Source organism: Miniopterus schreibersii (genome assembly GCF_964146895.1).
Source record: "Miniopterus schreibersii genome assembly, chromosome: 6".
Taxonomy (NCBI): Eukaryota; Metazoa; Chordata; class Mammalia; order Chiroptera; family Miniopteridae; genus Miniopterus; species Miniopterus schreibersii.
This window is the reverse complement of record NC_138107.1, coordinates 52,892,121-52,917,912: the sequence shown is the minus strand read 5'-3', so window position 1 is coordinate 52,917,912 and position 25,792 is coordinate 52,892,121. Positions and strand designations below refer to the sequence as shown.

The 25,792-nt window shown below is 42.8% G+C and overlaps 1 pseudogene across 1 annotated transcript; it reads right to left on the bottom strand.

The window, feature by feature from the left end:
• Nucleotides 1-9,509: 9,509 nt before the first annotated feature.
• Nucleotides 9,510-16,241, bottom strand: LOC308559134 (large ribosomal subunit protein eL6 pseudogene; annotated as a pseudogene). The gene is made up of 2 exons: nucleotides 16,122-16,241; nucleotides 9,510-10,376 (listed from the first exon to the last, which is right to left on the bottom strand). The product of its transcript is annotated as a large ribosomal subunit protein eL6 pseudogene (transcript).
• Nucleotides 16,242-25,792: the final 9,551 nt, after the last annotated feature.

Here is a 25,792-nt window from a genome sequence, read left to right as displayed (position 1 = left end):
TCTTGCCAGAAATTGTTCAGTGTTCAAGTTTCCAGTCCTGTTTTGCTTAGACTACAGGCCCATGGGAAAAGAGTCAACACCATAATTATTCTCTTAATAGAAATGCTTTAAATTGATTGGAAGACCAAGCTGAAATTATATCTCTTTAGAAGCCTACCTATATTGATAAGGAGAAGCAGCTATTTTTAAAAATATATATATCTTTATTGATTTTAGAGAGAGGAAGGGAGAGGGAGAGAGAGAGATAGAAACATCAATGATGAGAGAGTCATTGATCGGCTGCCCCCTGCACGCCCCCCACTAGGGATCGAGCCCGCAACCCGGGCATGTGCCCTGACTGGGAGTCGAACCCCGATCGCCTGGATCCTAGGTTGATGCTCAACCACGAGATGCGCCCTGTAGGGCAGGAGAAGCAACTCTTAACGGGAGGAGAATGAAGTTGCTCAGTGCTGAGCTCAGCTCAGTTGAGATTCTAACATTCTTAGCCTCACTTTACAGGCGAAAGTTACTTTTAAATTAAAGAGCAAGACGCCTCTCCCTTATACCCAGTGGGATTTGCAGCGTCAAACAGTACATCTATATCAGGAAATTCTATTCTAGCTTTTACTGTGCTAATGGAGAAAACATCTTTCCAGATGTATTTCTGTTTATACAGCCTTTAAAATTTTTACTTGCACCCGGTTTGTCCCATTGGCAGTACTTCCAGTTCTAATTTTTAAGACTTTAAGCCCACAGTAGTGTTTATAGAACAGGAAGAGAAGTGACCCTTAGTGAGAAAAAAGAAGGCACAAAATTCCTCATTACTAGGAATATCTTTTAAAAACATGATAAATGGTACTGATGGCTTGTTATAGGATTTTCAGCATTTTATTATGAAATGTTGAAGAATTGTATAGTGAATGACCATATACCCACCATCTGTATTCTGCAATTAGCATTTTGCTACATTTGCTTAATCATATATTTATCCACCTCTATTAACTTGTCAGTCTATCTTTTTGCGGGGGGGGGGGGGGTGTGTACTTCAAAGTGAGTTGCACACATCATAAGTGATGGGCTCATTTTAAATCATGGATGATACCATCTGGTCATTTGACCAGTAGTATATTGCATTGGATAGGACTAGGTTCAGCTAAAGCTAAAAAAGCTAAGCAGAGTAGCTTAGTATGTCTAAAAGAGTTTGTTTTCTCTGGTAAGAGAAGGCTGAGGTAGGAGTCAAAGGTTGGTACACTGGTTGTAGCATCATTAGTGGTGTAAGCTCTTTCTAGCTTTCTGGTCTCCCATCTTAGCCTGCGGCATTCATCTGTAAAATCTCTCCTGGCCTGAGATGACTGCTGGAGCTCCAGCCATCTCATTTTCTAACAGTAGGAACGGGGAAGGGATAAAAGCTGATTTTAATGACCTATCCCAGAAAAATCAATAATTTTATCATCAATTTGTCTACCTCTAGGGGGAGAAAACAGAATTTCATGGAGATCATATACTTATAGATTAACTTAGAAAAAGTTGACATATTTATAATGTTTATGTTTTATGAGCCAAAACACAGACACATTTAAGAGGTTGAGAAATGTGGTACCATATATCCCTTTGATTATTTCGGTGACTCGTTTCAGCCATTTCATTTTGTTGGGAAAAATCAAATGGGCTGAGAGTTCCTGCCCTGGCTCAGCTGTGTGGATCTTGGATTCCTATTAGAGATATTTGTGAGTGCACACAAGGGGGTTTTGAGTAAGCTGTCACGTAACTTGAGTTCCACAGAACCATTTGCCCAGTACATTAATTGGTACTTATATGGAAGTAATAATCAAAGTAGTACTTGTTTTATAAGAGGTTCACATCACTGTGATCAAAATGTGGTCTCATCAAAATGTGATGGTGGTTGAAGGCCAAAGGGCCGGATGGCTAGACTTCACTTCCTTAGGGATACAATCAGCAGCATCATCACAACCAGGGAAGCTGTTAGAAATAAAAATTCTCAGGTCCTTGTCCCATACCCATAAACGAGAATATATAGGAGTGGGACACAGCAATCGGTGTTCTAACTAGCCCTCCAAGGTCAAGCTTGAGAACCACTAAGCAAGGTTATGTCTGAAGCTGCCTGAGCTTCAAATTCTCCAGCAGCAAAGTAAGAATATTGAAGTTTTGTTATTTTCCTGCATCACTAAGGTCACAAAGAGATTGCCAAGGCTGGGATGATACATGCTTAAGGTTACAATGGGTTGAGATTTTGGCCTATGATGACAAAAGTCCTGAGGAGTATTTTTAATAGCATTGAAAGGCTTCGTCTTTGAAGAAGCAGCTTTTTTTCCTGAAGTTAAAAATGATTCACACCCGGGGAGGTCTTGATAGAGGCAGAAGAGAATTAAAGGTTGATGAGGTGGGGTGCCCAGTGTCATGAAAGATGTTTGAGGGGATCTGCGAGGCAGTCCATGTACCATGTATGACAAAAGGAAAGGCAATTTTTACTTTCATGTCCAAGAAATTAAAGTGGCTACCATAGGTAGAAAAATTAATCCATACCGCTGTCCTTTTCTGTTTTTGACTAGATTAGAGTGACTGAAATGGAATTTCTCCCTCCTCAGCTTTTCATACTCTGAGAATCTGTGGTGGGATTTTTTTTTTTTTTTTTTTAACATCAAGAATTAATGTGTTTAGCTCATAGATGGCTTTGAAATTTTTAGCTGCATTTAGTTTATTTTATCTCCCTTAATAAAAGTATTATCTTTGAATTTTGCCTATAATCTAAATGATCTTTGCAGCTTTATACTAAAGCCTGAAACAGAAAACAGAATAAAGCAGCAACTACTAACTCAGAGAAGCAAAAGTCCTTGGTGGGAGGATGAGGGTGGTAGGGGGAGGGACAGAATAGAAGGGGACATTAAACACCAGTTTTAGAAAGTGGTGACTTGTCATTGTGGCTGTTGAAAGTAAGTCTTCATTGCTCATTCTTTTTGCTGAAACTAAGACACTATAGTATTTGTGTCTTCTTTCGGCCTGTAGTTCTTCTCATCATCTGCTTGAGTCTGCTCCACAACCTGTTTGGTGTTACAGTTTCAGATCACTAGAGTATTATTCAATGAATTCTTAGAATCCTGGCCTGTGGGTATATTTAGCTCTCAAAAAGACTAGAGTTCTTTGTATGTTGGAAATGCAAGATTAGGGATTGAGGAAACTGATGAGGATTATATCTTGGCTAGAGGCATGTAATGGAATAGTGATACTGTGTGGAAATCATATAAAATATGAAATACTACCATTTGTCTTGAAAGATGTACTAGTATATTGACCACAAATATATTATTGCTTCTAAGTGAAACCTAAACAATTCTCTCTTAGCCTGGAATTCTCAGAAAACAGAGCCTGAACCAAAGGTTTAAGTGCAACATTCATGGGGGAGTGAGATCCAGAAGTCAAGGGTGATGGACAGCATTGTAGAGCAGGGAAGGAGGGAGACCCCAAACAAGTATGCCATATCAAGTCAATCGTAACTGGGAAAATGGTTAGTTGATGCCCCAGGTCTGCTTGAGGAGCTGAATGGGATGGGTTTTAGAACTTTCCATGCGGTGGTGGTGGTGGTGGGAAAAAGATGGAAGCGTTTGTTAAATAGTTGCTGTCCCTATTGGCTGAAACTTCACCCCATGAGTGTTAATTGCTCCTCTCCCCAGTCTCAAGAGGGAAGCCCTGGGGTCTGAAGCAAGAGGCTAGCTCAAGGAGAGGCCCTTTGGGTTGCATCTCTGTGAGTCCAGTTGGAGTCTGTGCAAAACCAGTCACTATAGAGAGTGTTAGATTAAATGAAGGGTGAAGCAGAAAGACTCTACTAATACAGGGCACATGGGGTATCAAACCCCCCCATCTCATTATCTTTTAGGTAAAATAAAGTTACATTAACATAGTTATCAGAATCTTGCTGCAGTGAAGCCCCAGCTGGCTCACTTGGGAACTCCAGGACTTTGCATAGACTTCCTCAAGTGTTGAGGAAGTTCTCAAAGGGTGCCTAATAAAAGCTCTTGTGGTGCTTCTGACTGCAACACTCTTGGCTTCTGCTGTGCTGCCAGTTCCCCGTCTGACTGCAGAGCTGGTGATCCATATACTTCTTTTTCAAGAGTTCAGCAGCCTCCTGACACATGGGAGAATGTCATGCCTCAGGAAGACTGCTTGACCCGTGGAACATTGTAGGACTTAGCGAGCCTGTTCTTTCCTGAGTAAACCCAGTGAGCCCCCCACTGCCTCTCCCTGGGTGTTCACGACCCTCTAGGAGAGCTGGGGGAAACTGCGCACTGCTGGCTGCCGCGCCATACTCAGAACCCGGCTCTGCTCAGGCGCTCAGGCGCTCAGCCTCCCACGGGCATTCTAGCGGGTGATGTCTGGTTTGTCATAGTCCTTTCCCATATGGTTAGTTTTATTTTGGTGTGTGCATGCATGCGGGGGAAGAGGAGACTTGAAATCTTGCTTCTGTTTCCTTTCATTCTTCATGTGCATTCTTCCAGATATGTCTCTAATATCTGGCTCTTAGTCACAGATATACCTTCAGATGTTCCCCAGGATTCCCATTGGTTCCTATATAAATTAGGGGTGCAAGCAGGTACTTGGGTGGGATTTGGGTGTTGCCTAATTCCACACACCAGAGATATACAAATCTGACCCAGCTGGGATATGATGCCCATCACAAGTTATGTATCTAATCACTACACTCCTAAGGACTCTATTGATCATTCTACAGATCAAACTGAAGAAAATCTTTATGAACTTATATTTAATTTAGAACTAAATAATCTTCTAAATGCAGATGGTCCAAATTCAAAGGTAAAAACCCCATCAAGAATACATTTATTTGACTTAAGAACTAATCGGCTTCAGTGACATGAAACACCTTAGTATGTATCAGACCAGCCTTGGAAATCTCTTTGTGACCTTGGTGATGGGGGGAAATAACAAGACTTGAATATTCCTACTTTTGCTGCTGAAGACTTTGAGGTACAGGCAGCTTCAGACATAACCTCGTTTAGTGGTTCTCAAACTTACCTTGCAGCAGAACCCCTTGGAGGGATTATAGAAACCAATTGCTGTGCCTCACTCCTACATTTTCTGATTCATGAGTATGGGACAAAGACTTGAGAATTTTTATTTCTAACAGTTTCCCTGGTAGTGCTGATGCTGCTGATCCAAGGATCACACTTTGAGGACTGCCGGTCTGGTAGATAAAAGTCATTTCAGACTGATGTCTGATTACAATTTTGGCTTCTTTCCTTCAGGACAGAGCTTGTTTCATGGCCATTTCCCATATTAGAAGTGGAGATTAATACATTCGATCATTTTCAACTAGATTTTAATACTGTACTTTTTGTATTAAGTAAATAAAAGGTAAGAAAGCAGGTGGAGCATCCACTTCCAAAGCAAAAGAGGCTATATATATATATATAGCCTCTTTTGCTTTGGAAATGGATATATATATATATATATATATATATATATATATATTTAAGAATGTCTAGTGCACTATATCAGGGATAGTCAAACAATGGTCTATGGGCCAAATCTGGCCCACTGTCTCTTTGTGCAAATAAAGTTTTATTGGCAGACGGCCAAACACTAATTTCTGTATTGTCAGTGACTGCTTTCTTGCTGTAACAGCAGAGACTGTATGACCCTTAAAGGTAAAAATATTTGCTATCTGGCCCTTTACAGAAAACATTTGCCTGGTCTATATGTTCCTCCAAGCAACTGTTGGCTGATTTAGGGAAGCTTTTCTCTTGAAACCCAGCAGTAAGCAACATCAGTTTACTTTAGCAGATATGAAACTTGAATCCTAACACTTTCCTCCGCCCTTCCTCAACCCTTCTCCCCCAACATGGAAAGTGGCCCAATAAGTGAAATGAAACTTGGCTGGATCAGCGATATTTAGAAAGTGGAAGGTGAAAGTGTTGACATCTGCTTGTATTTTGTGGTCCGCGCTTCTCTGGCAGCATGTGATATGGTGAGAGTGTTCTGGCCAGCCGGGCCTCTCACGTTTTGTGAAACACTATCTCGTGTTATTTGACCTCTGTTTTATTTATGGCAATTAAGAAGTGCAGTTTGATAAAAGATCTGCACTCCTTCCTCTACAGTGGCTTCCTAGGTGAACTCTTCCTTTTTTCACTTTTGATCATTTCAGTAAGTTTGATCGCCTGTTGTGTTGAGTGTCAGCATCTGCATTGGTAAACACACATGTATATTTTCAGGCATATGTGTATTTTAATAAACAGGCATGTCCATCTTACCTATTTGGCTCTACCTCCTTTCTGGTCTTATTTGCTCCTCGGCACTTGGTTCACGTCCCCAGAAAAGCGGGTGACAACACAGGATCAGAAGGGCAGCAGATTTATTAGGGGAAATGCCTGGGGAGGGGTACAGTGAGGAAGCAGGGGTGCTCAGGGGCTGCGCACTGCAGAGCAGATCTGATGGAGGACAGGAGGAGGGTCGCCTAGCGAGGGTCAGACTCCAGTGCAGTTCTAATAAAGTTGTGGCCAGGTGGGTGGGGAGGCCTGAAACCGAAATCGGAGGAATCTCATGTCCCACAGGCATGGGTCTGTGTTAGTGCCCCAGTCACACATTGGGGCAGCTGAGAACACAGTGGTGGATCCGCAGGGGCCGCGGCTGGAGCAGGCAGTGAATACGCTGGCCGCAGCAGGCCTGAGCGGCTCACGGCCGTAGCCACGGCACCCTAGTGACACATTGTCACTAACGTTACCACTTTTTAATCGTTATCATTGAGTATTACTGATGTTCCCCCATTTCCCTCCTATTGCCCCCCTCTACCTGGTTCCCAGCCCACCCCAGGCCTTCATCACACTATTGTCCGTGTCCATGGGCGATACATATATGCATAGAAATTCTTTGGTCAACCTCTCCTCCCCGGCTAACGTTATTCTAAAACAGAAAACCAAACATAGACTTTGGATGGTTCCCCTTTCCTTGCAGAATAAAGCCTGGGTCACTTAAGGCTCTCCGCCGTCTGACCTTGTTGGCCTTTCCAGCTTTTCTTTGCCACACACACAACTTTGCCTCGACATGCCCTGCACTTTTCTGTCTTGGGCAATGTGCCCATATGGTTCCCTTTTCCTCATAGGCCTCCCTCTCTCAGTCACCCATAAAAATTCTACTTCGTTAAAAATGTTTCTCCACAGAACTCTAAACGAAATGAACAGTTCCCTGGAGTGTCTAACTCACACAGGAAACATTTGCAGTTAGATGCGGCACGCTGTGCAGAGTACAGAGATGAATTAAATATGGGTTCTGCTCTGAAGGGTTAACTTTAATAGGAAAAGTGGCCTCCAGAAAATGCTATATTAAAGGGAGAAAGCAAGAGAAGTCCTAAGCTGGATACAGAGAAAATGTGGTGGGACTTCAGGAGAGAAAATCCCATGTCAGAGAAATCTGCTATGAGAGGCAGGCCTTAAAGAATCAGTAGGATCTGAGCATGAGGAAATAAGGGGGTGGGGCGGGAATTCCAGATTAAAAAAAATAACAGGGGCATAAGCATAAATTTATTAGAATAGCCTCAATGACTGGGGTTTTTCAAACTTCACGTAAGACCCATTAGTGGTTTGTGGGATAAATTTGGTGGTTCTCTTATCAGAAAAACAAGAAAGAAAAGAAATAGACTAAGATGGAGAGTGTTTGGAGTGCATAGTATGTAGTAGGGGTGTTATTTTATGAAGCTTTTATATGTATATATTTCCATATATAGAATGAGTTACTATATAAATGTATTTCTTACTGTGGGCAAGCTTTTATTTCATTTGAGTTTATTCAACAATATATATTTATGGAGCATCTCTTAAATGCTAGCCACCAGGCAAAGTCCTGGATATACAGTGAGAAAAAACTGACAGAGTCTCTGCCTTCATGGAGGTTCTGACTCAGTGCAGTGACTCTCAAACTTTCGTGGCATTAGAAATACCTGGAAGACTTCAAAAAACACAGATTGCTTCAGCATTTCTCATTCAGCAGGGCTGGGGTAGGGCCTGGGAATTTGCATTTCTAACGAGTTCTCAATTGATGCTGAATACTGGTAGGGGACCACATTAGACGCCGGTCTAGTGGATTACTTAAATAAATACAAATAAATATGTGATGACAAATTGTATTAAGTGTTAGGAGAGAAGAGCGAAGAACTACAAGGGGCAGTAACTGGGAATTCTGTTTTATGTTGAATGGTCACTGAAGGTTGTCTCTAAGAAAGCAACACTTATGCAGCAGGAACAGCATACTCAATGACCCAGAGGACCTGAAAGTGTGGAGGAAAGACGGATTTGAAACAAGACTGAAAAGTAGGTAAGGGCTAGATCATGCAAATTGGGCTATGCATATTCCTGGGGTGCATGAAGGCTCTAAGGCTAAGCAGGCACATGGGGTTTTAAGAGAATCATCTCCCTTCTGTGCTCTCCTACAGTGGATCAGCCCAAGGGCCAGTCTTTTGGTAGCGTTCATTTACCTTTCCTACCTCTTGATGAATAAAGGCATACTTACATCCTAGTGAATCTTGCTAGGGTGTCTTGTCCTAGGTATAAAATAACTTGAGGGACAAAATAAGGAATAACTCACAATCTTGACCTTGGTGTTGAAAAAGTGAATGATTCTCATCATGAAATAAAAATGAAACCTGTCCTTGCCATGACCAGGTAGCTCATTTGGTTGGAGCATTGTCCTGTACACTAAAAAGTTATGGGTTCGATTCTCAGCCAGGGCACAATACCTACATTGTGGGTTTGATCTTCAGTCAGGTCAAAAGGATGGTGGTATCCAAGTGGTTTAACTTTGCTAAATAACTAGGTACTATCCTAATGAAGATATGTCTCAAGAGCTGCTGAGCCACAGCCACAAAGCCACAATCGGGGGCTACCGATTGATGTTTCTCACATCTATGTTTCTCTCTTTCCCCATTCCTCTTTCTCTAAGTACACATAAAACATATCCTCCAGTGAGGATAGAAAAAGGGGGAAAAATGAAATCTATTCTTAAGACAATTTGTCCCCGGTTCTTGGCTTTCAAAAAAATTTTAGGATGTCCTAACGAAGGTTAGACAGGGCACTAAAAATGTTTCGATGTTGGATCACTTTGTCATTTTGGTATGTAACTAGGAAGGAGACCCTAGAATTTAGTGTCATCGTTATAAAGTAACTGCCATTTCCTCTATTTATTTAGGTAGAAAGAACAACCACTTTCTCAATGCTTATCTCTATGAAATGAAAAATTGGAAACAGATTAGGTTCTGTCAATTCTGTCAGTTTAGTATTAACTGATATCAAATCATCAACACATGGATTAGGATAAAAACAATGTTATTGAATTCATTCAGATTAGTTTCAATACAATATATTTTACATATTTAATAATTATCTAGAAGATTTATAATATATTTATGTTCTGTTAACCATTTGTATACTTATAATAAATGTAACACTAACGCCCACCAGAATATTTTTTTGAAATATATCAGTTATTTAATTAGGTTCTTTGTAAGACATTTAGAAAACCAATTTGTGAGGATAAACTCCAGTTGCGAGGAAAAACACAGAAGAGAGGTAGCCCTTGAACTGAGGAAAATTTTGATTTTGGGTAAAATTTGCCAGTCCACAACTTTCTGGTCAACCTTACGCTGTTCTGTAAGCTTGTATTTCCCTTTGTGTAGACATCTTCCTGATGTCTAGGCTTACCCAAATTCTTCTTCTTGAAGAGAGCATCAGTGAGATGTTTTGGATTTCACACCACTGCTATCAGTTTTGGTGGAGGTGATAATGACGGATTTCTGGTGTGTTCTACACAGAGAAACTCAATTGAGAATCAGTGGTCCAGTCACAAGTAGCAAGCTACTGCTTAGCTGCTTCAGGAGGCCCACCCCCTTGACTCTGTGGTGCCCAGTGAGGATGACCAGAATGGTCCCCAGAGTGATGCTAGGTCCCACTGTTCTCACATGCCGACTGAAGAAGGGTTTGTGGCTGTGGCTCAGCAGCTCTTGAGACATATCTTCATTAGGATAGTATCTAGTTATTTAGCAAATTTAAACCACTTGGATACCACCATCCTTTTGACCGTCAGCTGGTTTTGGGACCGTAGCAAGAATCTTCTTTTCTTTTTAATTGTGGATTTAGGTGCTGAATACTTCCTCTTCTACGTGGCCTTTCTGGAATACACAGCAAATTGGGAATATCTGCCAATTGATCTGAGTAGGATGGGGTTTCTGAGTAGGCTAGGGTTTTGGCTGCAGTGGAGCTTTCCCTTCTTAAGCATTTTGGCTTTGAGGTTACTCTTCTTAACTTCACCACTGGCACCAGCCTTCTTGGCTTCAGGTTTCTTCTCCTAGTACCTGGCTTCTCAGCTTTTTCATCCACCACCTTGCAGGATAATATTTTCTTTAACACTTATGACATTACAGTCAAGGGAAAAATTTTAAAAAACCTCTCTCATCTATCTCTCTGTCTGTCTTTCTATCTATCCATCTATCTAGCAGATATGTATTACAGAGAACATAATAAAATGATCAATAAAAAGATGTTGAAGCAGAAAAATATATGAGGATAACTCTATGGTAAGTATAATGGAAATAGGAGTTTAAGGAGAAGGTGAATTAATGTACTCAGGTTGCCCCCAGATACAGAAGGAAGACTCCATAACTGCCTGAAGACTGGACTAGAGGCCTGAGGCTGTGAAGGGGAGGTTTCTGGAGATGAGGCGATTAGCCTCAGGAAGAGTGAAGAAAGGAGAAGCCAGGGCCATGAGCCTGAGATCTGGGGTGTGAATCCTCCTGTTCCTCTCTCAGCTCTCACTGTTCCTGAATTTTGAGTAGGTATAACTGCCTCCTTCTAATGATGCCCCTTCTCAATTTTTCTTGTTTATTTTCTCTTCCATTCCTACACGATTCCCTTTATCCTCTTCTTTCCCCCTCTACTATAAAATAGGGCGAGTGAGTGTAGGATGGGAGGGTGAGGCAGAAAAATCAATGGATAGGGTGACATTGGGGAGGGTCTTTGTTAGGTGGGGGAGGGGAAGGTGGGGTAGTGAGAAACATACTTGTAAAGGGGAAGCCATATCATGTTTGTTTTTCTTTTTACTTTAAGTCCTAAGATGGGTTCCTGGCTACAGAAGCTTGGGAGGCCCTCAGTTCTCTCCCTTGGGTAGGGTAAGTGGGGGAGCTGCCTTCGCCTCTCCCTTAGTTTAGAGATGGAAAGGTTTTCTCTTTGCAGGAGGGAGCTCGAGTAGCAGAAACAGTGTGACTGACTGGGAATCAGGGGAGTTGGCTTCAGTCCACTCTCTGCCACTTTTTCTGAGACCTTGGGAAAAGCATCGAGATTCTTTATTTTTATTTTTATCTTTATTGTTGAAAGTATTACTGGTGTCCCATTTTTTCTCCCCAATTGACCCCCTCCACCTCGCTCCTACCCCCTCTCAGGCCTTCACCCCATTATTGACTGTGTCCATGGGTTAGGCTTATATGCATATAGCTTCTTTGGTTAATCTCTTCCCACCCTCCACCTACCCTTCCCTCTGAAATATGATCGTCTGTTGCATGCGTCAGTGTCTCTGGATCTATTTAGTTCCTCAGATTCTTTTGTTCATTAGCTTCTTCTTAAAGAAGACCCTTCAACATTTCCTGTAGTGCTGGTTTGGTGGTAATGAACTCTTTTAGCTTTTCCTTGTCTGAGAAGCTCTTTATCTGAACTTCAGTTCTAAATGATAGCTTTGCTGGGAAGAGCAATCTTGGTTGTAGTTCCATGTTTTTCTTCACTTTGAATATTTCTTGCCACTCCCTCTGGCCTGCAAAGTTTCTGTTGAGAAATCAGCTGACAGTTGTATGGGTGCTCCTTTGTAGGTAACTAACTGCTTTTCACTTGCTGCTTTTAAGATTCTCTCTTTGTCTTTAACCTTTGGCATTTTAATTATGATGTGTCTTGATGTGGGCCTCTTTGGGTTCCTCTTGTTTGGGACCCTCTGTGCTTCCTGGACTTGTAAGTCTATTTCTTTCCCCAGGTAGGGGAAGTTTTCTGTATTTATTTTTTCAAATAGGTTTTCAATTTCTTGGTCTCTTTCTTCCCCTTCTGGCACCCCAATAATATGAATGTTGGGCCTCTTGAAATTGTCCCAGAGGCTCCTTATACTATCTTCATATTTCTGGATTCTTTTTTCTTTTTGCTTTTCTGGTTGGGTGTTTTTTGTTTCCTCATGTTCCAAATTGCTGATTTGATTCTCGGCGTCCTCTACTCTAATGTTGATTCCCTGTAAATTATTCTTCATTTCAGTTCGTGTAGCCTTCATTTAAAATTGGTACTTTATTATGTTATCGATTTTCTCAGTTATTTTCATATAACTCTTACTAATATGGTTGAGCATCCTTATAAACAAAATTCTGAACTCTATATCTGTTAGCTTGCTTGGACCTATTTCATTTAGTTCCTCTTCTAGAGATTTCTTCTGTCCTTTCCTTTGTGACATGTTTCTTTGCCTCCACATTTTGGCTGCTTCCTGGTGTTTGTTTCTGTGTATTAGGTAGAGCTGCTATGTCTCCTGGAATTTGTAGAGTGGCTTTTTGTAGTAGGTGTCCCTACAGGGGCCAGTGGCTCAGCCTCCCCAGTCACCTGAGCTGGGCCTTCTAGGTGCTCCCCTGTGTGGGCTGTGTGCACTGTCCTGTTGTAGTTGGGCCTTGGTTGCTGTTGGCTTCACTAGGAGGAATTGAGCCCCAGACCAATCAGTTGTGAGGACCAGCTGCAACTACAACCAAAGAGCTGCTGTGCTGGAGACACCCCTATGGAGCAGGATTTACTTCAGTGGGGCTTTGGTGTTCACCAAGTGCGCCCCTTGAGTGTGTCACTCATGGATATGGTAGGGTTGTAATCCAGCGTGGTCGAGTCTGTCTCTGGGGCCTCCCGGGAGGTGCACAGTCAGCCTGTGCCAGTGCCTTGCCCAGGGCCACCCAGCATGAGCTACACAGCAAACCTTAGTTGGCTGCTACTTGTGCTGGGCTTGGAGGAGCCCAGGAGAGGCCAAGTTCTGAACCAATGCAGCTGCCGCTAGTCCCAGGCCTGGGGCCGCTTATCAAGCCGTATGGAGCATGATGATGCTTATGTGAGAGATTTTAGGAAAGTCCTAAGCATGAGGCTCGAGGGGCCACTTGCAGAGAAAAGCCCCTGGAAATGGCCTGGATGAGCTGCAGGTGGGGAGGGGCGGGGCCTCTGGGAACCACGGGGCGGGGCCAAAGGTGAGAGTCAGGTGCTGGGGATTCAAACATGGCGCCTGCCTGCCGGCTGTGTGCGGGGCGGACTCGCCAAAGGAGCCATGGCCTCTGCCAGCTCCTCTGCCTGGGAGGAAGCCGCCCCTCCAGCTCTTTCCCCAATATCAGGCAGGTTAGTTCCTCCCCGAGTGTCCTGGGTCCTTTCAGGCTGCTGCCCGGCGCTGGGCTCAGAGGGCGCGCGTCCGAGTGAGTCCGTGCCGGGCCCTTTAAGAGGAGCTGCTGGGGCTCCCGCAGCCTCCGTGACCCTCAGCCACAGTCCCGCTGGTTTCACAGCCCGGAGTTGTGGGGACATCTCTTCCCGGCCCTGGAGCCCTGGGCTGGACGCCTGCTGTGGGGCTGGGATCCCTCACTCTTCCAGAAAACCTCCGCAGCCGAGATTCCCTCCTGGGTTTCAAACGCTGCACCAGGTGTGGGCCCGCGGCCGTGTCTCCGGGATCCATCCCTGATCCTCCCGTGTCTCTGCCCCTCCTCCCGGTCTCGGTGCTTCTTCAGCTCCCTGGTTGTGGGGCTTCTGTGCAGCCAGATTTCAGGAGGCTCTGAGTGATGGTGGTTCTGTGTTTTAGTTGTAGTTTTGATGTGGTTGCAGGAGGCGGCGGGTGCAGCGGTTACCTACGCCCCGTCTTGTTTCCAGCCCCCAGCACGGAGATTCTTGATGCCCAGTTTGTAAAGGAAGAAAAGCAATAAAGTGACCTGTTTGTTTCTCCCTACTCTACAATTAATGTTTATAAATGATGAGAATTGGAAATAGTTTATAGGAAGGGGTCCAGGAACTCTTGCTTTTCCTCATCACCCTTAAAGAGAAAAATCACAGTGAACTTCCCAGTCCATTGTTTGGAAAGAAAGAAAATAAAGGGTGTGTGGGGGGGTCTTTTCTCTTTGAGAATCAGCAAGATGTACTCTGCCCTCTAATAGTTGCCTGGGTAGAATTTTCCATCTTAGCACAAAGCTGCTCGACCGGGTTTCTACTAATCCCTCCTCTGTATACCCCTAATTTAACCAGAGGAACTGGAGGAGTCAGACAGTGTGTGGGAAGACTGAAGAAAATAAGAAAGGTATAGAAACCACCAGAGATGGAGATAAGTTAAACATTCTGGCAAGTTGTCACGCTGTATTGCTCCTGCTGAATGGTTAGGCAGTTGGGAAGGTAGTTAAGAGAATGGCTCTAAATGCTTAATCTAATTGCAAGCAGCTGTCGATTAGTGGAGCTTGACCAACTGTTTTTAATTCCACTCAGTGGTGATGAAGAGAAGGAGACTTTTAGGGGAAACTGGCAGGGGCTGTGTGTGTGTGTGTGTGCGTGAAGTTGCTTACACCACTTTTAGAGGTCAGAGAGTGCAGCAACTACTAAGAGATGCTCTTTGACACCACTTCAGGCTTCCTTGATAATGATTTTCCTAAATTTTACCAGCATTTGTTGAGCTTTTGTGGGGAAGCAAACTTCTCTGTTATCCAAATTCTGGAATGATTTTTCATGGGGAGTGATTCATCCCCCGCTGGTGAGGGACTGAACGGCTGTGCCAATACAGAAGCGATTGTTCAACGCAGGCAGTAAATCCAGAACGAACAATGATAATGCCAGCTAGGAGTCTTCTCCTTAGGGATGTTTCATTTCATTTTTTGAATGAAAGAAAATAGGAAAAATAAGAATGTGGAAAGTTTTAGCTAGTTTTGTGTAGTTGTAAAACCTGCTACAAATTATCTAAATTTGATAAAGTTTTGAGTAGCCCAGTCCAATCAGCTGGGTACCTCTTTTGATGTAATTACTCTATACTTCTATATATTTTTTCCTAACAAGATTTAAGTAATCTTTCTTAATATCTATTTTTATTTGCTTCCACTTCTTGCCATACATTTAAAACACAGTTATTTTAATGTTTCTGCATTGCAAACTGAAGAGACTGTGAGCTTGACTGACAGCAAGGCTTCTATGAGACCAGGGAGGCCTTGCAGTTCTAACAGTAGCTATCTAACTGGCCTGGACATTTGGAAAAGGAGACAACTGGCAGAAACCCTCAGGGAGGAAGGGGCTATACTCCTTCAGTGCCAAGTACCGTCCATTTTATATCCCTAATTTCAGTGCCCTAAAAGAGAAAGTAAGTTTCCTCACTATGGACATGAGCAAAGATTTATCAACAAGGGTATTCTTCCCAGCATTGTTTATAAGTTGGAAATCTCCTAAATGTTTACAACCAACATTAGCTAAATAATTTATAATGATCATATACAAACATAAAAATGTTGTGGAAGAATATATAAATGACAAAGGGAAATGGGTCATTATGTACTAGGTAAAAAAATCAGGATCAGAATATTATATAATTAAAATTGTGTGTGTATGTGTGTGTGTGAAAAAGCAAAGTAAAAAAAGATCAAATTGGAAACAGTGGTGATGGGCTTACAGGTGATTTTAATTTTATTTGTGGTTTTTCTGCATTTTCTAAATTTCCTCTAAGGATTATATACTACTTTTACAGTTGGGGAAAAACAACAACCTTATTTTAAAAGAATTTCTCAAAATGTCACTTCTTATAAAGGATTCTATTGCTTGTTAGGATGAAGCTAAGGAGGAGATTCATGTCCAGCAAGGGAGAAAAAAATTAAGAGGGACAGCACTCAGTAAACACCTAATTTTGTTTCTGATCTCGTGCCTGTTCGAAGCACTCACACTTGTTTGGACTCAGTTAGATAAGTCAGCTCCTCTGAAACAGTCACAATTTCCACCAGCTGTTTGGGATGTTTGAGGTTATGTTTTTGTTTTTGGTGAACTTCACTGCCTATCCCTGGAGCTAGCCCGTGAACAATTGTAAAGGAAGTCTTTGAGGCCGACTCAGAGGAAAGCTGCTAATCTCCTGACATCCACAGGGATCTGAGAGGCAGCTTCATCTGTGCTGTTTCTGTTTTTCTTCCCTGGCAGGTATCTTGATGTCAGAACGACAGCCACATCTTGGGTCTGCTTGTTGGATGGAGGGCCCATGACCACAAGTGACTCTGAGACACTCCTCCCGAGACAACGGGCACGTTTAACTACTAAGATGTGAGTGACAACCCTGTGCTTGATATGCTTACAGACCTTCTCTGGGTTCTATTTTCCATGTTGTAATTCTTTTCCATGGGTTCAGGGTTTGTGAGCTCTCTGGCAGGAAGCTATTTATCATTGAAAGCCACCAAAGGAGGGCTGCTGTCGTCTTTGCCCAAGGCCTCTGAGGCTTTCCTTTGAGTTAGAAGCCAGGGGTTCTCAGTGCATGATGTGGCCGGGTTTCTGGAAATTGATTTGGGGAAGAGGAAGCTGACTTATGTGGGAGTCACCATCTTGGTTGTCAGTCTCTGGCACCCCCTCCTCCATAACAGTTTTTTCAAAGAAAAGAAAAGTGGTGAAGCTTCAAGTGGGAGATGGGATTTAGTTAACTATATTCTAGAGTGGAATGAAGTTTTACCTGACTTTGGAAGCTCACCTTTGCAGGCTATTATTACCTGTTTTAGTTTAGTATTACTTCCAGGATGCTTTGCTGTCCTTGCCACCCTCCCTTTTTTTTTCTTTCATTCTATTCGGATGTGCAGACTAATCAGACCCAAATTCATCATTTTTCTTTTAAAGGCTATTTTCAAACAGTCACTTAATTGAGCATCTACTTTAGCCAGCTACAGTTCATGGGAACCAAGAAAACTGTTATAAAGAGCATAGTTCTTACATTCAGGAAGCCCACAGAGGGGGGAAAAAGAGGACAAGAAAGCAGTGATGAGGCTAAGTGCTATGTTAAAAATGTGATTTGTTAGGAAATGTTTTATTACGTAGAATCCCAGACAGGTTGGCAAAGCTGTAGGCCTGGCAGTTCTGTCCATCTTGAGAGAAACCAGAGGAACACTTGGTTAATTAAACATTATAGACCAGAGCAATACATGAGTTTGCTAGTAGAATTCCATCAGTCAAACTCTTTGAGTTGCAAGCGACAGAAACTCAGCTCAGGTTTAGGAATATTCTAACGTCAGGTCCCACTGGATCTACATGATGTTGTCAGGAGTATGTGCCTCATCGCTTGGTTGAATTTTCTTCAGTGTTGTTGTCCTTCTCTGCCATACTTTTCTCTGGTGACGTTGGCCACCAGATGCCTTAGATTTACCTCCCATCAGTTTGGCAACCCCAAAGGAAAAAAAGATTGCCTGTCCCAACAGTTTCAACAGTCGTCCTAGGCTGACTCTCACTGGATCAATGTGGGTCATGGCAGCTTTTAACCAACCATTGTGGGCTGGGTGTGGCACACTTTTATCAGACGAATGTGAGTTTGAGGCTCTCCCCTGCGCCTAGGGGGTGAAGTCTGTCTTACTTGAATTATAAGGACTGAGAACTAAGGAATGGTAATTCCCCAAAGGACAATGAGCTGTTTACAGAAGAATGAATAAATGCTGGGCAGGCACTTCCACCACAAGGCCCCTGATGCCCTTTTCTTGAAGAACTATTATTATTAGAATTGTTCTGAATTATCAGAATGGTCCTGATTACTTTCACCCTCAATATAGAAGGGATTAGAGTTTTGATTTTCTGATTTCTTGTTTCCCAGAGGTTCTTTAATCTCTATGTAAGTTTCCCTGCCCAGCAATGAGATCTTCCTTTCCAGGGGTTTAAGGAAAGGCACCCCTTCTCCTCTAGCACAGTGAGCCCACTTCTCTTACATTTGTATGACTAAAAGGGTGATTCAACTATTTAGTGCAGTTGTTCTCAAGGTTATGGTTCCCATATCAACACCATCAGTATGACCTAGAAACTTGTTAGAAATGCACATTCTCTGCCCCCATCCCACATCTACTTAATCTGAAACTCGGGGGTCCAGCCTAGACACCTATGCTCTAACAAGTCCTCCGGGTAATTCTGATATAAGCTCAAGTTTTGAAACCGGTGATTGAAGGAACAGCCCAGTATAATCTTTTCTAGGGAGACTCCGAGTCCATCTAGACATTTCTGCTTTATATTCTACCTCCCTAAGTTCCTGGCACCAAAGGAAAGATTCTTTGTCTCTTGATGTCTCGTGCTGGAAGTGAGATTATTTTGTGCTTGGAGTAGGAACTTTGCAGTGAGCTGCAACTGAGAAATCCTCAGTAGATTCCTGTTGGCCACACATCAGGAAATAATGTTCCTGAAGATGCTGCAGCTTCCAGGCACCTCTTAGGCTAAAAACATTGGAAATCTTTCTAACTCTCTGAGGGGATATAGACCTGACAGAGCTCTGCTGCTGATCAGAGAGTCTAAAAATCACATATTCATGGCATCATGTAATCATTCAGTATAATAATACTGGGTTGGCTGCTGGACATACAGTTGCCACAAAACAGACATGCTTCCTGTCCTCATGGAGCTTAAGGTCTAGTGAAAGACAAAGGCATGTAAATAGGCGTTAATAGTAGAGTGTGATTTGATGGGGAAAAACACAGGTGTTTGGGAATTCACTACAGATCTCCTGACCCAGACTGAACTGGTCAGAAAGGCTTGTTGGTGTCGGGTGGGGTGGGTAGTTTTGTCTAAGCTGGGACCTGATGGATGAGTAGTCATTGTTTGACAAAGAAAAGAAGAAGACAAATGACAAGCAGCATATACAAGAGCCTGTAGTTGAGGGAGAACTTGGTAGAAAAAATTCAGCATGGCTGGACTGTAGAGTTTGAAGGGAGGCAAGGGTGAGGGGTAAAAGCGTGGGATGGGCCAAATTATGCACATCATATTTACACATTGGACCTTATCCTAAGAGCAGTAGTAACCCACTGAAGAGTTTTAGGCCAAAGAACTGAGATGATTTGATTTGTTTCATAATGAGTGCTTAAAAATAGACTGTGGATGAAGTAGGGCAGAGTCAAGATCACAGCCTGAAAAACAGTCAGAAGGCCACTATGGTAATGAAATGAAAGATGGTGGTTCATTGGCCTAAGATAGTGGAAACGGGGTGGAGAGCAGTGGATTAATTTGGGACACTGGTGTATAGTTTAAGTGTGGGCCAAGGGAAAGAGAATTCAAATGAGGACTCCTAGTTTGCCAGCAGAATAACAAATGAATAGAGGTACCATTTACTGATAGAAACAGTAGAGGAGGCGTGAGTTTAGGAGAATGTCATGAGTTTCATTTTAGACAAGTTGAATTTGTAAAACGCCCAAGAGGAGATACTCAATGTGTAGTTGCTGTCCAGGTCTGAACTCAGACAAGTGGTCTAGGTGAGAATAAATATTTGACAGTCATCAACATATGAATGATACTAACGCCAAGGAGCACATGAGCTCTCCTAGGGAGAGTGAATGGGAAGAGGAGATCTTAGAGCCCAAGTAGCTCCAGTATTAAGAGGTAGACAGAGGAAGAGAAACCTGAAAAGGCAACTAAAGAATGACCAGGGTAGGCTGGATGACAGTCAGCACATAGAATGTGTCAGATGTCATAGAGGCCAAGAAAAACAGGTTTCAATGCTTTCTAAAGGTGCGAGATTGTAATGTCTTAGTCCTTGCACCTGAGATCAGGCCAGGTCATCCCCGGGGAAGTCATGCAGTGCTGCCCTTCACTTGCCAGAATCCTCTGTCACTATTCCAGACGGGTTTGTTCACAGAGACACTTTTCAGGAAACATGGCTTTCCTGTAATTATTTTCTTAGACAGATAAAATAGCACTTGCTGAGTCATAATTTACTTAAGGGGACCCCATCCTGCACTTTCTTTCAACTTGCTGTCTCTTTCTAAGTGAAATCAATTAGATTCCTCACATATTTTCTTCCCCTTATCTTATCTCACTCCACTTTCAGGCCGCTGTGTTTCGCGGTGCCTCTGACCCCCAGCGTGCTTTCAGACAGATGGCCCAGACAGATGTGCACTTTGCAGCTTAAGCTACCCAAATGTTGTGGTGGCAGCAGCACCCCTTCTGGTACCCAACTGTAATAGTGCTTTGTGGCCAACTTGAATCTTTAGCAACTATTGGCTTCCCCCAATGAATTACTATTTTTTCTCCTCTTTTTCTTTCTCTTTCTACAGCTGGACACTCTTGGGAGTCATTTTGGCTAGAATTAGATATGCACAGCTGATACCTCCAGCTGCACATTCTTTGGTTCTCTTTGGCTCTACAAAAGCTCTTGGTGTTCTTACAATTTATTCGAGTGGAGAGCAGTGGGGATGGTGGCCCACCCATATGTTCTCTGAAAGCATTGAAAATGGTTCTCCATTTCCGTGGCCAGCGCTGTCAGCCAAAACAAGCGAGATTTCAAAATATGTTGAAAGCCCAAATGAGTGTAGGTATCCTTGGCAACTCATGTTTTGTTTCTTAATTGCTAAATTATTAATACAATAGTTATGGTGTGGTAGGCCTAATTATGCAGCCCAATACAGGAAAAAGATACAGTATTTAAAAATTTTTTTATCCTGACCTACAATATGCCATGAAGATCAAAGAGCTAACAGAGTCTAACATGGTGAAAATATGGGAATTCATTCAGGGCATTAGGAATAACCTCCAGGCTGGTGACTCCCGAATCTACTTCTCTAGGTCTGCCTCCTCCCCTAAAGCTTAATCCGAAGTCTCTAATTATCCATTGGCCCTTTTAACCTAAAGGTCCTGCTAGCATTATCTCAGAGTCCATGGATTCCCACTGAGTCCGCTTCTCTTTTCTCTAAGCACACTTCCTCTTCTACGTTTTTCCGTTTCCCTTGGCTCTGCCGGCCTCTCACTCAAGGCCTCTGAGTTGTCTTGGCTCTTTCTTCGCCGGTACTCTTGCTGCCCAGTCAGTTGCCCAGGTCCTCCTGGTTGTGCCACCAAATTACCCCTGCTCCTCCTTTTCTCCCGCTGTGTTTAGACCAGCCCACATCCACATATTTTCATTGCTGTGGAACTACAAACATTTCCCAAGTGCCAAGTGGCCTGGCTTCCTTCTATCTGTTCTCCTTTGAATCCGTCACATGAAGAGATGGCAAATTAATTCTCTAAAAGACTGTATTTCAGTGTCCCTCTTCTAAAGGATTCCAAAGCTTCCTATTACCTGCAGGATGTGTCCAACTCCTCCCCCAAAAGACTGCGATCCTTGCTCCATCTCTTCGGCTGCCCTCTGGGAACACCCCTCGAGCCGCTTGTTTTTATCTTGCTTTGTGACTCCACATTGCCGAAAGAATTCCGAGTCTTTCTGCCGTCGAATGTGTTTCTCATCCAGCTCAGTTTTGTGTCAGTTGCATATACAAGGATTTACCTTTGCATGTGACCTGGTTGTTGACAGCCACGTTCGAGTAAGAACACAAGGATAATCCCAGCCATGATCGAGTAAGAACACAAGGGTAATCCTAGAGGTTTCTGTAGCACTGCTTTTTTTGAACTGGGGGCTAAGGTTGCCTTTGGTCTTGGAAAATGATGCTTTGCCTTCTGTCGTATCCTCACCTAAACATTAAATAGCTCTGACCATCTTTTAATTCATTCATCAAACATTGATTGAGCACTCTCTTTCCCAAACAATTCTTTTCTCTCTGAATAGGCAAAGCTGCTTGGAATCTACTCCTTTCATGAAATATTGAGGTCAGCTTCTGTTTGTTTTTGTTTGTTTACATTTGAGGGATTTGTCAGGGGGTAAAAGCCGTTGGTGGGGGTTGACTCCCGTGTAGAAAGTCGGACGCTTGTTTTGACATCTAAGAAGCAACTCTCATTTGTCTATATGGTTCTGGTCCCTATTGCTACATAACAAACACCACTCCAAACACAGCGGCATAATGCCATAGCTATTTTAGTATGCTTTGGGGGCAGGAATTTGGAAAGGACTGAGTGGAGACAACTTACTTGAACCTCCCTTCCCCCATGTCTGAGGCCTCAGCTGAGAAGATTCAAAGTCTGGGGTTGACTAGACAGCTGGTGACTAGAGTCATCTCGGAACTTGTTCACTTGCATATATGACACCTGGGTGAGGAGGATTGATGACTGGGACAACCAGCTGGAGCATTTTCATGTTGCCTCCCTGTGGGGCTTGACTTTCTCACAGCATGGAAGCCTCAGGAGAGTCAGGCGTCTCACCTGTTAGCTCAGTGCTCCAATGATGACTGTCCCCAGTGAACAGGATGGCACTGCATCTTCCTCTATAGCCACGCCCCAGAAGTCACACAGAAGCACTTCCAATATATCTTACTGGATACAGGTGAGTCACAAACTACCCAGATTTTAAAACAGGGAAAACAGATCCCACCTTTCACTAGGAAGAATATCAATGAATTTGAAGATATGCTTTAAAATTGCCACATATATAAATTGAGGGATCAGCTGTAGCTCCTGCTTTTGGAAACTTGACCAGGGGGCTGCTGTGTTGTGCACTTTGCCAGGTTATCCAGTGTAGGAACATCAGGGTAAAAATAATCTGAAGAAGAAATAGGAATAATTGCTTATACTTATCAAAATTCAGCCAGAGCTTCATGTATTTTAGGCTTGAGCCTTGTTTATTTATAAAGAGAAGTCCGGTAAGAACATATTTTTCCCTTTCTCTCTTCTTTAATAGGCTAGAATTGATATTTCTCTTAAGACTTAAAAAAAAAAAAGGTGCTTCTGAGAGTTTCAACATATGACAGCTGGTAATAAGTGGGAAATGTCATAACATAAACCTCGGTTTTGGTTAAGAGGCAGGTGGTATTTTTGGAGAAGTCGGTGTCAACCTGAGGCTGCAGCCACACTGACCACCTCCAGCCCATCTGCAGAGACATTTCTGTCTCTGGCAAGTAAAGCCCCCTCCTTCTCCCTGCTTTGACTGCGTCCCCGAGTTCCCCTTTTTTTTGACCTTGAGTTTCAACTTGATGAGTTGTCAAGAGGACTGGGCCACTGGATTCTATCTGTAAGAACTTCAGAGGCTGTTGCTATAGACAGAGGCAGTTTTCTGCTCTCATAACATGTGTTCACATTCATTAAACAAATACTCATTGAGAGCTTTTTATGTCACAAGCACTGTGCTAGGGAATATAATTACAGAAAATGAGCAAACTCAGGCAGTTCCTGCCTGTGGAGCTGGCATGGTAAGGAAGACTGCAATTGCAACTTGTCCAGCTACACAGGAGAGGTGTGAGGTGCTTTGAAAGTTTATGCTCAGTGGGTTGACATGGGGAGGTAGGGGAAGGTTTCCTGAGTGAGAACACTTGAACTAAGGGCTGAGACATGAATAGATAATAATCTGGAAAAGAAGGGAGAGTGATCCAAGTAGAGAGAACAGCCTGTGGAAGGAGGGGACAGGATGAGTTGAAAGGATTCAGGATAAGAAAAGGGTGAGAAAAGGCCAGTGTGAGGAGGAGTGGGGTAGAAGTGCAGCTGGCGAGGAGGGTAGGTGCCATATTGTACGAAGCCTGGAGACCATGACCATGATGGATCAGTCAGGGTTCTCTAGAGAAATGGAACCAATAATATATATATATACCATTTATATATATACCACATATATGTAAACAGAACCAATAGGATATATAACATATATCCTATTATATAGAATATATATCCTATATATCTTACACATTATATATAATTTTTATAATATCCTGTATATAATATGATATAATTCTATATATAAATAATCACATATATATATAAATTAAGAGAGATGGCAGATCTGAAGTCTGTAGGGCAGAAAGGCAGGCAGGATAGAAGCTTAGGCAAAAGTCAATGTTGTAATCTTGAAACAGAATTTCTTCTTTTCTGGGAAACTCTGAGTTTTGCTCTTAAGACCTTCAACTGATTGGATGAGGGCCACTACATAATCAAGGTAATCTCCTTTATTTAAGGTCGACTGACTGTAGATGTTAAGCACATCTGAAAATATCTTCACAGCAACACCTAGATTAGTAGTCAGTCACTGAGTACTATGGCTTAGCCAACTTGATGGATAAAACTGGCCATCATATATGGTGAGGAACTTTGTGTTGATCCAAAGAGGAATGGAAAGCCCTTGAATTTTAGGCAGAGATGAAATGATTAAAAATGTTTTTTCTCAAATGTGCTCTATGCTGTCAGAAGAAGTTTCCTGTATGTGACCATTCCAGGGTCCCTGTGTCGGTCATAGGCACATTAGATCATTCATGGACTCTTCCAGGAAACCACCTCTGTCCTGGATGGTACCCAGCCATTGAACTGGTCAGAGGCTCCTCATAGATGTGCTCCTACCTGAAATTACCTCTTAGGACCTATCATGTTGTGTTTTATTCTGAGTTGACTTCTCTTTCTCTTCAGTGAGACTGGATGTTCTTTGGAGGCAGGAAGCATATCGTGTTCACAAGAGCATTCCTAGTACAGTACCTAGAACAGTGCCTGGCGTGTACCCAGTAAGCACTGGTGGTTGGGTTTCATATTCCCCGCAAAGCACCTTCTGCAGAATCAAGGAATAGCAGTCCCATGAGTAGTTCTGCATAGCAGAAACTAATGTTAACATGAAAATTGCTATGATCTTACTTCTAGCTTCCTTTTCTTGGCACGATACATAGTTGCTCTTCTACTTACTTTGCATAGATTGCCTATTTGGGAATATGATAATTTCTTAAATAAACTTTTTATGTTGAAATAATTTTAGATTCACAGAAAAGTTGTCCAGATACAATGGAGAGTTCCCATATGCCCATCACCTGGTTGCCCTAATGTTAGCATCTTATATTACCATGGTGCATTTGTCAAAGCAAAGAAACTGGCATGGATACATTACCACTAACTGGACTCCAGGCTTTGTCTATTACCAGTTTTTTTCTTTTCTTTTTTCAATTGATTTTGAGAGAAAGAGAGAGGGGGGTTGAGATTAATTGGTTGCCTCACACTGAGTCCTAACTGGAGATCCAACCCGCGCAACCTAGGTATGTGCCCTGACCGGGAATTGAACCTGCCACATTTTGGTGTACGGACAATGCTCCAACCAGCCGAGCCACACTGGCCAGGGCGCCAGTTTTTTCTTCCATTAATGTTCTCTTCCTGTTCCAGGGTCCAGCCTGGAGCACCACGCTGCATTTAGTTGTCATGTCCCCACTGGCCTGAGACAGTTTCTCAGTCTTCTCTTGTTTTTTGTGACTTTGTCCGTCTTGAGGAGTACTCATCTTTTCTCATGATTAGACTGGGGCGATGGGCTTTTTGAAAGAATACCACAGAGGCAGAGTGACCTTGTCACATCATATGACAGGGTACACAATACCGTGTGATCTCACTGAAAATGTTAACCTTCATTACTTGGTTAAGATAACATTTGCCAGGCAGGCTTCTCCGCTGTAAAGTCATTACTTTCCCACTTCCCTACTGTGTTCTTTGGAAGTGAGTCACTAAGTTTAGCCCATCCCCTAGCAGGGAGGAGGGACGGGCTAAACTCCACCTTCTGAGGTGGAGGGTATCTGCATACACTGTTGAGAATGCCTCTGTGGGGAAGATTTGTCTCTCTTTGCCCATTTATTTATTTATTCATTTACTTATATTTCAGTATGGACTAATGCATATGTATTTTATACTCTGGGTTATAACCTTATAGAATGTTATTCATTTTGTTGCTTAAATTGTTCTAGCTTTGCTCGTGGAGAGCTCTTTCAGGTTGGTTC